The sequence below is a fragment of the Leuciscus leuciscus genome (genome assembly GCF_965113295.1).
Source record: "Leuciscus leuciscus genome assembly, chromosome: 25".
Taxonomy (NCBI): domain Eukaryota; kingdom Metazoa; phylum Chordata; class Actinopteri; order Cypriniformes; family Leuciscidae; genus Leuciscus; species Leuciscus leuciscus.
In genome coordinates, this window is record NC_138724.1 from 25,078,556 (window position 1) to 25,089,827 (window position 11,272).

Below are 11,272 nucleotides of genomic sequence, written 5' to 3' on the forward strand. Positions count from 1 at the left end.
ACACACACACACACACACACACACACACACACACACACACACACACACACACAGAATATACATGCTATTATAGACACACACACACACACACACACACACACACACACACACACACACACACACACACACACACAGAACATAATTTAATGATGTTCCTTTCATTTATGCATTATATGTATAGTTAAATATGTTTATATGCAAGATACATATCACATTCACACGCGCGCCCCACACACACACACACACACACACACACACACACACACACACACACACACACAATTAAATCGGAAGCGTTGTGAACTTACAGCATCATGTATCGCTGCAATAACACGTACGTGGATATGTTCATCTTATAAAACGCGACGATCCGTCCAGAAAAACCGCTGAAAGTGCTTATATATCCGTGTATGATAAACCTTTCATATATCACAGAGGATCCCTCATATAGGCACATACATATAAACTCTCTTCACAGGATCACAGACATCATCATCATCATCATCATCATTATCATTTCTCGGGTTATCGATGAGCTCAAAGAGTCGCACAGATATTCTGATATCCTCCGTCTCTCCTATTAAAATCACAGCAGTGATACGGTCTGCAGTCTGGACTCACCCAGCGCCGAATGAGAGAGAGCACTTCATACACACACGAGCACAAGCGCGCGCGCACACACACACACATACACGCGCGCGCGTCTCCAGTCCCGTTTATTCAGTCTCCAAAATGTCTCTGAACAAATAAACTGCTGCGAAGCGTTCGAGAGAGATTCTCACGCAAAGGATGAAAGAAATGTGTCTCTTCCTCACGAGAACCACATTTCCCGCCAAAATATCAGTAGTACAGTTCTAGCTAATGATGAAATAAATTGATATTGAATATAAAAGAGGTATTAGGAACCTTTCTGACATTTAAATTCAGTTTTTTAAACTAACACCAAGTTACCACAGTTTGATTTTAGTAGGCTAACTGCATAAGGTTTCCATGGTAAATACTTCAAGGAAGCTACATGTATAATTTGTTTTTAAATGTCCATTCTAAATGAACAGACTCTTATAGAAATATATAAGTTGCCCATGAGGGTAATACCACAGTATAGTTTTAAGTAGCCTACAGTCCAACATTAATTCATTCAGCATATGGTTTTATTCTAAATGACTTGAGAATAATACAAGCATAAGCAATTGAGAGAACGCTAAATAAATGTGGTAATCGAACAGTAGCATTGAATATTCATATTTATTATTTTGGTCACATGACCTTTTACGCAGCCACCATATTTATGAACAAAGCTATAGCGGTGATTTTCAAAAGCACCTGAGAAGCATTATCAATAAAAATGTCGATCACTGGGTTTGAGCCATACAAGTCTCAGGAATAATTTATAGGCCTACAGATGTGTAGGCTAGTCAGCACAAACATTGCCAAAATTTCACACGCCAATGTTTACATTACGCCATGATCCATTCAGTGGCGAACATGGGGGCTTTAAGGAAACAATTCTCCCAAAAATGAAAGTTTAGTCATTTTTATCACCCTATAGTACCAAAACCTGTATGCCTTTCTTTCTTCTATAGTACACAAGAAGATATTTTGAAAAGTGTCACAGTGTCTAATTTTTTTGGTCCATGACTCCATACTTGTCAAAGATGTCTGAGGTAAAAATTTCTCAATGAATGAGTAACTTCACATTTTTATATGATGAATATCAAAGTACTATGGTATTACCTTCTGAAACCCTCACTGGACCAATGTTTGTTCAAAGAAAAATGTTCAGAATATTCATTCTTTTGCTGTTGTTGACTGTAGTACCGCACATGAGGTCATGGGGGCACTGTTGCTCTCACTCAGATTGCTGTGCCTAAAAAAACATTTTCCAGGCACCTTAAGCATCTGCCTGAAGAAGCTGTTTGAACACAATAGCTGTGAGCAGCATAAACAAACGGCCTCCCATGACATAACAGCTGTCTGTTTAAATTCATAGGGGTCAGTGCACATCACACGCACCCATAACTGCATTCAGTAAATGGGCGTCCCAGGATTTTCAGCTCCTCTCGGCGTGATAAATCAGATTAAAGCTGCGTACAGGAGATTTTCCAGACAGACGTATGCCTGGATCGATGGTCTTATTCCGACTGGGCTGCATTAACAGATGAGTTATGAGAGATTTCTGCAGACGCCACGGGTATGCAGAGACTAAAACCTACAGGATTGGAGTCACTTAACACCTTAAAATGTGTGTGTGTGTGTGTGTGTGTGTGTGTGTGTGTCACAGCTAACAAGCCACAAGTTCTCTTCCTGTCGTAAGATGGGGAAAACGGTAACATTTGAGAGGCTGAGAGATGTTTCCAGGATCCAAAATACACTTTTTTTGAGTGAATTTACAGCATAAATATGTTTTAGCTGTAATTCATATATAAACTTAAATATATTATATATACACTGTAAAAAAAAAGCTTTTGCCTTAATTTTTTTTTAAGTACAATCACCTTGGATGTTTAAGTAATTAAAACTTAACTTACATTAAACTGACTTAAAAAAAAATGAGTTGAATCTTGTATAACATAAAAAAGTTGAGTTTTGAGTTAAAGAAATGTAATACTGTACATGTTAACATAACTCTTATTGATCATACAATTTTTTTTACTGTGTATATATATTAAAATTATATATAAATTACAATGAGCCTTTTCCATATCATAAATCAGCATTAAAATATTGTTAAAAATGTTGTTTGTCAAATGATGTAATTTGAAGGTAGCCAATCATGATGTCGGTTCATAATTTATTCATTTTGGTGGCTTTGTATGAAATGAAAACATTAACTCTCAGAAAAAAAATAGGTTTAATTGAGTTATAGATACAGGCAAGGCAAGGCAAGTTTATTTATATAGCACACGTCATACACTATGGCAATTCAAAGTGCTTTACATAGAAAGGAATAAAAATAATCACAAAATGAAAGCAAGGAAAATTAAAAGAGTTATTCACATAGAAAGGAATTAAAATATCACACTATGGCAATTCATATTTTGAAACAAAGCATCTAATATTTTTGAGATGATAGTATGCTGATTTAGTTATTGCTTTGACATGACTACTGAAACTAAGGTCTGACTCCAGAATCACACCGAGATTCCTGACTTTTTTTTATGCGTTCACCTTGAGAACTTCATCTTTGTTTCCAAACGCAATGACTTCAGTTTTGTCTTTGTTTAGCTGAAGAAAGTTTTGACACATCCAACTGTTGACTTCGCATTGGCACAGGGAGTCAATGGGGCTGGAATCATTAGGCGATAGGGCTTAAGTAGATCTGTGTGTCGTCTGCATAGCTGTGGTAAGCAATTTGGTTCTTTCTCATTATTTGGCTCATTGGGAGCATATACAGGTTGAACAGGAGTGGCGCAAGAATTGAGCCTTGAGGGACTCCGCATGTCATGGATGTCCACTCAGACTTATGGTCTCCTATACTCACATAATAATAACCTCTCCCTTCTTAGTATGACCTGAACCATTTTAGGACTATCCCAGAAAGCCCCACCCAGTTTTCCAGCCGGTCCAGAAGTATGTTATGATCGACAGTGTCAAATGAGGTCGAGTAGGACCAGAATTGATGTTTTGCCTGCATATCGTTTATTATCTTTATGAGCGCTGTCTCTGTGCTGTATGGTTGGAAACCAGATTGAAAATTGTCAAAGTATCCATTTGAGATTAAGAATTTGTTCAGCTGATTGAAGACGACTTTTTCAATGATCTTGCCTATGAAAGGAAGATTTGAGATTTGGTCTGTAATTGCTCAATATGTTGCTATCCAGATTGCTCTTTTTCAACTGCAGTTTTAAGGGACTTTGGAAAAGTCTCATAGAGAAGTGAGGAGTTTACCACTTCTAGGAGATCTGCTTCTAAACAGTTTAACAGGGAGTGTGTCAAGGGCACAGGTTGATGTTTTATAGTGCTGTACTGTTTCTTCCTAGCCTAGAAATCTAGACGCACCCTAGCGGCAGCAAAATGTATTTTGCAGCTAGGGCAGTCTAGCAACTCTCCATTGACTTTCGAGCTGCAAAAACCTAAATTGGGTCAGGCCAGTCACGTCGTGTATAGAGTAGGCGGGGCGGGCTTAACATAATGACGACAAGAGTTGCGACGGTTCCCCCTGCCACTTGAAAACAAAGAATGACGGCTGCTGCTGGCGAACAGTCTTTCGAATCGGCTTTGTCCGCGACTCTGGAGGACTTGGAGTTAGGTTTTTCTTTGAGAAAAGAGCATATAACGGCACTTAAGTCATTCTTAAAAAAAGGAAGATGTGTTCGTAGTTTCGCCGGCCAGATATGGCAAAAGTTGAATCTATCGACTAGCTCCGCTGTTGGGAAAACGCTCTGGTTGGTTGAAGCGCTGTCCTATTGCGTGCAGAGGGAATTTGAAAGACAGCCGTTTATCCCGCCCCTCGGATTGAGCGTGTCTATGGTGAGTTGCCAGACCTAACATCTTGATGTAGGTCTGGCTTGCCAGGCTAGTTTCTTCCACTAATTTCTTCAAAATCAGACATAGTAACTTTCTGCGGATGTGTTCTGACCTGTCTGACCTCAGTGCCACACGAGGATATCCTGATCGCCTTTCTGATATTATTGATTTCCTCAGAGAAGAAGGAAGCAAACTCACTGCACTTGCTGTCTGAGAGCATTTCCAACATATAGCATATAGAACGTTTGCATAATACTTTCATGTTTAATGGGCAATTACATTTTTTTCTAGTGATAGAATATGTTTATGAGCTGTTTAATTCATTAAATTTAACCAAAAAAAATTATAAAAAAAATTAAATTGAATGAATTAAAACTTAATCCATAACATGATCCCATAATGGGAACCCCTAAAAGGTTCTATAAGAAGCACCTGACGGGTTCCATTTAGAACTTTATCTCCTAGGAATCCTAGATTCATTTTTTTATGGTAAATTTTACACTGATTTAAAAGTGTCTAGAAGACAAATGAGTCGCGACAGATGTTTCTTTAGTACACAGTTTCTCTCTTTCATTCGAAACACTCACAGCACTCAGAGAGAGTTAAACCACATTCTTAAAATTCAACTTAAACCATGTAAAACTGTTTTATTTACTCGCCGGAGCCAATTTCGACTCTCATTTGTTGCTCGATGTCTGTGTTGGGTTCTCCAGCTGATTCTTTGTGACTGGGGAAAATGAGACCGACAGGAATAGAGCCGTCAGCCAGGAGAAAACAAACATCAGAATGGCATCTTCCAAACCACATGATTTATTTCACAGTTAATGTTGGAACAGCATGACAAATCTGAATTGTTTGTAAGGCGCAGGACGTCGTGATGAGGGCAGACGCATATTAGGCCTAATCTGACGTATGAGCGACACTTGATATGATCTACAAGTCCGGTGTGACACAAACTCCGTCTGCGCACACAACGGCTTTCGGTTACAGAATAATCCTGCTCTTTTGCTCTCTCCGTCTCCGTCTCGCCTCTTTCCAGGGCTAGAAAGGTCAAAATGACGCACAGAATCCAACACAACACTCTCTAGTAGAGAAACTAATGGCTTCTACTGACAAAAAAAAAAGACAGATTTTGATTATTGTCCACATTGTCTTGCGTAGCCAGACTTTTGACTAGCAGCATAAATTATTCTGGCCAAGAATCACCCATCTGACCGACCATCTGACCAACATGTTAAGAAACCAAACACAGTTTGTTGTACTTGCCGCTATTATAAAATACTTGATTAATAAGCAGTCAAGAAAAAAAGAAAAAAGTTTAAATAATAGAAAATAGTTAATATAATGACTCAGCAGTATTGGTATGCTGGTAATGTTCAAATAATAAAAGAGTATTAAATAATAATAACAATAATTCATATAATAACACAGTGGTGATGGTATGCTGGTAATACTATTTAAAAAACATAAATAATAATAATTAACATAATTGCACAGCAGTATCTGTATGCTGGTAATGTTTAAATAATACTAATAATAAAATATGGTTGGTATGCTGGTAATGCTTTGCATAATTTAGAAATGATGCACAGTTATTCTTGTGAATAGTTTTAGTCTATAGGCATCTAAACAAAATTCTGGTTATATAAGATGTGATGCCACTAACTTAGCAAATTTGTAAAAGAAAATAGGTCTTCCTCAGTAGTTTTAGCAACATAGTGCTGTGTTAAACATGACTACTACAAAAACCTGCGCACTCCGAGAGTTTTCGCCAAGCAGCCAATCAGATTTGAGCTTGTCAGATCGAGGAAGAGAGGGAGGCGAATGGAGAGAAATGGCTCGGCTCGCTTTAGCTGGGCTCACACACAATACACTATGTTGAGATATTTTTCTTTGTATTACTGATGGCATTTCCCAGCCGCAGGCTGCAGTGCGCAGACAGCAATAGCTACTTTAAAATATGTTTCCAGCACAGCACTCATCTCATCCAGAACCAACAAAATCTCATTCTCTTGTTCTGTATTCTCTTGCTATGCTGGTAACAATCATATCTACCCACACTGACTTAGATCACACACACACACACACACACACACACACACACACACACACACACACACACACACACACACACACACACACACACACACACACACACACACACACACACACACACACTTAAACAATGAAAAAATTCTCTCAATAGATTTATAGCTACATTTTATTCAATGTGCTTATATACTTCACATTCTTCAAATTAAACACCATAATTAAATGCAAAATAGCACACTAAACAGAACTGTAAACACAACTATAACCCTTGAAAACTACCCACAACTATTTATAGACCTTACAAGTTCCCATTCCTTGCCAGAGCCTACTTAATTATATATGTGTGTGTGAAATAGCCAATGGCCACGCCCACAAACACAGTGGCCACTCCCCCAAAACTCAACACACAGATCAGCTGACATATTAACTTCGATTAATTGACATTAGCCAATTAAAAGCACAGATGATATATTATTATTTTGTAAAATGAACAGGAAAGTTTTTTCAAGGTAGTCACTGAATGGAAAAACCCCTGAACTAGTTTTGGAGTGACCTGTTTTTCTCCGTCTCTGAGGGCACCAGTCAGGTTACAGAACATAATATGTAGAGTTTTGTGTCCAGAGAATCAAGTTCAAATCCTGCCTCCAGAACCTTTCAATGATTAAAACCATCTGAATAAAAGAAATCATACACTCTTCCACATTAGGACTTCAAAATTGATCAGCCTTACAACACTTACAACTCTAAGCTTCAACAGTACAGAGAACTGTTCAGTAAATCCGACAGAACACAATGCTTGTAACCTTTGACTGAGGGTCATGAGGTCATTTTTAGGGTTTACATAATCAGTACTCGCTGACTGCCCACATCCAAGCATAATATTCAGATTCTGCACTTCATGAAACACATTCTACCCAAACATCAAAGGCAGAAGTTCTCTAAGGAATGTTCTCTGCATTCAGACCTTACAATAATGAAACCCTACGGCAAAACAAGTCACAGTCACTGAAGTAATACATCATTAAACTCCGCAGCACTATTTTACAGTATTAAGTACTGTAGTACTTCAATATAACCCTACAGTACTGAAACCATACAGTACATCAATCTTATTGCATTGGGACTGTAAAGATATTACAGTATTAAAACTGTACAGTACTGACATTTTACAGCGTTGAGACTGTAAAGTACTGAAAATTACAGTATTAAAACTGTACAATACTGAAATCATACAACACCAAAACTATAATACTTATTATAAGACTGACATTACAGTGCTAAAACTCTACAGTACTGACATTTGAGACTATAAAGGACTGAATATTACAGTAATGTTACAGTAAATTCATACAACAAAACTATATATAATAAAATGTTATCGTGGTAAAACTCTACAGTACTGACAATTTACAGTATTATGTAATGTACTGAAATATTACAGTATTAAAACGCTACAGTACTGAAATCATACAACAAAACTCTACAATACTGAAATTGTACAGTGCTAAAACTCTACAGTACTGACATTTTACAGTATTATGTAATGTACTGAAATATTACAGTATTAAAACGCTACAGTACTGAAATCATACAACAAAACTCTACAATACTGAAATTGTACAGTGCTAAAACTCTACAGCACTGACATTTTACAGTATTATGTAATGTACTGAAATATTACAGTATTAAAACGCTACAGTACTGAAATCATACAACAAAACTCTACAATACTGAAATTGTACAGTGCTAAAACTCTACCGCACTGACATTTTACAGTATTGCAATACAAAGCACTGAAATATTACAGGAATTAAAACGTACGATTACAGAACTATAGCAACACCAAAACTCTATAGTGCTGAAAATGTACAGAGCTAAAAATGCATAAGCTACGCATCCCTACAGAAACCTAAAGCAATAAAACCTTACAAATCTGAAACCACAGGATACTGAAATCTTTCAGTAAATCCTACAGTGCTGAAATCTTACAGAACTTGCACTAAGTCCTCTTCAGCTTCAGTGCTGGGATGAGAATTGATCATGTAGCATCTGTGTGGAAACCAATAGTCTATTTTCATCCTGGATCTCAATTACGACGTCAGTAAACAGAATTGCCCAGATGAACACTCAAAGTGAGATCAATTAAAAACACTTAGCTTATGAACAAGGCAAATATATGGCAGAGGAATATGGATGGACAGCAGAATTTGGATACGGATCGGCTTGCAGTTTGGCCGAAAGTTTGGTGTATGTGCCGCTACGTCTCACCACCATCAAACCATCCTAATAGAATAAACCAGCACAGGCTATTTTACAGATCAATGACGTTACATTATTGCAAAGTGTAAGTATTCATGAATGTGTGCGTTCTCCTGTACCTTCTAAGTGGGTTCATAAATATCTAACGCTGGAACAATGATTCTGCTGTAAATGTGAGGATAGATGGATTTTTTTCCTCACAAATTCTCTTCACACATCTCTCAGAGAGATAGAGTTACTATAATGCCTTGTACACAAATCAGATTCAGAATGTAGCTGAAAACATCAGCTGTTTCTCAGGAACATCAGCATTATAGAGCAGAGCTCTCAAATTACCAAATAGATACATTTTACAACCGTGAGTTTTGTCTATATACATTTATCGGCACAGTTATTGATGCATGGAAAGACCTTTTCAGAGTCGAGCGACTCACCTCTCCCTCATTCACGCACTGCTCTGCATGTTTAGTGGACTAATGATGCCTGCAATGAACTGTAATTTGCTCCTTGAAGATCAGGCAGGTAGCAGTCCTAATAAGAGACCAGGAACATCACAAGCCGGCTTTGATGTAATGGTCAGGTATTTAAATTTATAAGGATGGGGCGTTCATCATCTGAAGGAGCGTCGCCTCAACGTGCCCAGCCAATGTAGACGCTTCACTGATTAATAACCCAAGCACTGATTAATAGTTGTCACACCACACAGATGTAATGTGTCCAAAATCGCTTCCCCTGATGTTCGCTATATAGGGAATATTAAATGAGTGCTTGTTTGTTGTCGTCACGAAATAGGTTTGTTGTAGTGACTTTTTTCACATTCACATTCACCAACAGATAGCTAAAAACTTAAAGGTATAGCGGAGGATGTTTTACTTCCTGGTGGGTAACCTATACTATTGGTCCTCCTAATTGTCAATCATTCTGGTGAATCAATCAAACTTTTCAAAAAGTCTTATCTAAAATTTGGAAAGATCCTCCGCTATACCTTTAATATTCACAGCTACCATTTGATAATACATAATATTACAATATTCTAATGAAATCAGTGACTGATTTATATTCGTTTTTACCTCTTAGAAACAATTCAGCACATATCATTTTATGACATTAAAAAAAATTATAAAAAATTCTATAGTTTTCTTTAGCATAAAGACAATGCAAAAGCCAATACTTTTATTTTATTGTTTGTATAGTAAATCACACAATTTTTTTTAGTCACCATGAAATCAAAATAGAAAAAAAAGAGCAAAAATTGTATGTAATATTCCATGAACATCTTTATTTTAAAAATCATGTGCCCTCATATTCTTTAATTCAAGTAACTTCCCCTCCCTCCAACAGCAACATCTCTTCTCTTCTCTCATTACATGTTTACTGGAGCGAGGGCGGAGCAACCTGTCACTCACATGAGATCGACCAATAGCAAACCACAGCCATCCAATAAATTCCACATGGACAAAAAAAAAAAATCCCGCCCTACATTCTTTCTTGTTTCGAGAAGCCGGCTCACTCGTATATAAGTCACAATAGGGAAGAAAACACTATCACAACTTTAAAATATATAGATGAAGAAGGTCTGTCCCAAGGGAGCATAAAATGTTCAGGTCCTTGGCATTAAGACATATGAAAAAACTCTGCTTTTACGTTTAAATTGTAGGCCTTTAAAATACATATTTGGCTACTTCATAGCAACCCTTAAGAGAGGGATCACATTAAATGCCAAAGCAAATCTCACCAAATGAAAATTGATTTGTGAGCTGGATTTAAGGATAAATAAGTAACACTTATGTGATTATCTCATAGTTTGAGACCACTGGCATAGGGAAAACTACACTGGTAAACACTGGTGTGGAAATAAGCTGAAAATCTTTACCAACAGTGTTTTACGCAGGGCAAGGGAACCAGCTACAGGTCAGGAGGAAAAACAAACCTCGTGTTTCGGAGGGATCATGAGGTTGTTTGATTGATTTCCTTTAGGTAGATCCTCCCATATCATCCCAATAGACAAACTCGGTCTAAAGACAATTTAATTAAGAGGCAGATGGCAGCAGGGGAGATAATCCTGCAGAGTTTGATGTAATTCAGAGATGATTAAAAACCCATCGCTTCATTCCCCAAATGGAACGACGGCCTCACTTTAACCACACCGAGGGTGCGAATCCCAGATTTACCCACAGGCCCCTCCTGCGGCGGCACTAATCAGCTGGACTCATCTGGAATTACCGCTAGAATTTTCCATAGGAAAGATCGAGTCAATGTTCCCTCGTGGCCCGAGGAGGTACCTGGGAATTCTGTTCCTACATGATGGAGCCATTTCAGGCAAATACAATCACGGTGTGCCTTTGCTTTGGCTTCATTTACACTCTGCCGTAATGTCCGCATGATTAGCAACATCTCACGTAGAGTCTATTTTCAGGAAGGATATTTATAAAGCCCGAATATTTAAAGCGGTCACAGGCTGGTTTGGATCCACCCCAGATTTATAATCACTGCT

General features: G+C 37.7%; 1 protein-coding gene across 2 annotated transcripts in view; it reads right to left on the reverse strand.

Annotated features, from left to right (window-relative positions):
• lingo1a (leucine rich repeat and Ig domain containing 1a) overlaps window positions 1-11,272 on the reverse strand; it is a 90,867-nt gene that overhangs the window by 20,567 nt on the left and 59,028 nt on the right. Inside the window, exon 1 of one of the 2 annotated variants that reach the window (XM_082160095.1) lies at window positions 309-615. The exons of the other annotated variant lie outside the window; for it this stretch is intronic. The gene's annotated coding sequence lies outside the window, so the exon portion shown is untranslated. Of the gene's footprint in view, window positions 1-308; window positions 616-11,272 lie in introns of those variants that run through there. 2 annotated transcript variants of the gene reach the window in all.